Source organism: Myotis yumanensis, unplaced genomic scaffold (assembly GCF_028538775.1).
Source record: "Myotis yumanensis isolate MYYU_CA2020_CCGP unplaced genomic scaffold, mMyoYum1.0.hap1 SCAF_7, whole genome shotgun sequence".
Taxonomy (NCBI): Eukaryota; Metazoa; Chordata; class Mammalia; order Chiroptera; family Vespertilionidae; genus Myotis; species Myotis yumanensis.
This window is the reverse complement of record NW_027223758.1, coordinates 74,321,622-74,323,712: the sequence shown is the minus strand read 5'-3', so window position 1 is coordinate 74,323,712 and position 2,091 is coordinate 74,321,622.

Below are 2,091 nucleotides of genomic sequence, written 5' to 3'. Positions count from 1 at the left end.
TAGGAAATTGTGCTTTTAATTTAACCCAAGTACGCCCCCAAAGTTTTGCTTCGTGTTGTGAACTCTCTTGTAACACATTTAAAGACTATAGTGAACCCCGACAACAGGGCTGGATTAGTCCGGATCCCAGTGACGCCCTCTTTAGAGCACATTAGTGCTGCTGTTTGATCAGAATGTTGGGAGGAGGTCCAACGTTGGGCCTGGAGAAGGGAGGAGGGCTGGGTAACTCGCCTGTCCCCCTGGGCCCGTCCTCGCCCTGGGCCTCAGCCTCCGACTCAGCCTCTCTCCAGCCAACAACCGAGAGAGACACATGCCTGTTACTTAGCCACCCAGCCTGGCATTTCATTGTAGCAGCCCGGGCTGGCCAGAACCCGTCCTGAGGTGCGGGTACGAACTGTGACTCCCCTTCAAAGAAGGTCTTTTCTCCTGGTCCAGGACGCAGCCCCTTTGACTGAAGCCCGCCCCAGAGCAGCAGTGTTTGCTGGCCCATCTTAAGAGAAAAGGAAGCACTGGGCTGGGAGGAGGGCCGTGTGGAGACGTGTCCTGAGCCTGAGTCCTACTCCCATATCTCTAGGGAGGACAGTGGAACCAGGCCTGGGGCGTCTGGACCAGCGTTGCCTCAACTTTGGGGGGTTAGGCAGGCATGCAGGGAAAGCTCCTCCTGCACCCCTCTCCAGGCTTAGAGAGGAAAGAAAAACAAAGCCGACAGTCATCTGGGAGAGCAGCCAGCGGGGCAGGTGGCAGCTGCCCGGAACCTGGCTTCCTTTTCTCTGGCCCATGTGGCCTGTGTGTCACTCAGCACCTTCTCAGTGACTAGTGGAGAGAGGGGAGGGGTGCTGTGCGACTTCTCCCTGTCCCCACGGGAGGGGAATGAGAGGTGGGAAACCTTCCCTAAGCCCAGGAGCATGAAGCATCTGAGCCTCCCGTGCAGGGTCCTCAACCCTGGACAGCATCAGCACCACCGGAGGCCTTGTTCTAACACAGATTGAGGGCCCCACTCCCAGAGAGTCTGGCCAGTAAGTAGGGTGTGGGGCCCAGGAATTTGCATTCTCACAAGTGATGATGATGCTGGTCCTTAGACCTCACACTGAAACTCACCAGAAACAAGTCCTGAAAGGCCAGAGGCTGCTGCTTGGACTCCTCCGGCTCCTCATTTCCGGCCCCCAGTCAGGCTAGGAAAACCCCCCAGCTTCCCTTTTGGTGAAACGGAGTAAGCAAGCCAAGGGCCCTTCCTGCTTCGCTTCCACCTTCTGTTATACAATGAAAACTTGGGGCAGGTGCACTTTTCCCCCCTGGGACACCCCCCCCCCCCCCCGCCCCGCCATTGGATAGAGTCGCACTAATGTTCTAACACTGACCACTGGCGGCTACCTCAGACCTGCCGATTCAGTCTTCTGGGCCCGGAGCCAGGATGGGGAGGAGAGGGGGAATCTGCCCTGCACACGTCCACTGTGGTACCCCCTGCAGGCCTCTCAGCTTCGGTTTGTGCCATGACCCTCTGACAGACTCACCTGGGAACCACTAACGTGCAGATTCCTGGGCCATGCACCCTGGACCTGAGTAATGCCGGGAGTGGCCCAGGCACCTGCCTTTAACAATGATCCCAGCTTGACTGTGACGCACAGGAGTGTGAGAACCCCGGCCTCTGCACACAGGCAGAGGGGAAGCACGTGTGTGGACACCTGGCTCCCTCCTTTCCTGTTCCCCGCCAGGCTGTCCTTGCCTCATTTTGCCAGAAAGCTGAGTTTCAAAGGTCAGGTCGTTTCTCTCACCCCAAGCAATGGGGGAGGAGGGCGGTTTGGGGGGCATGGGGGGCAAGCTGAGCCAAACTAAAATTCAGCCTGTGAACAGTTCCAACAATGACCCCTCCTGCAGGTGGGCAGCTCTGTGCCAATAGCCCTGCTGTCTGTGGTTCTCAGCCCTGGCTGCACATTAGCATCGCCTGTGCTTGGGGGAAGGCGAAGGGAGATAGAAAAATACCCAGGGATTCTGATTCAACTCACCTGACCGGGGGCCTGGGCGTAGTCGTTGTTAAACTCCCCAGATGATTCTCACGTGCACCCAGTGTTGAGAACCCTTGCTAAGGGTAAC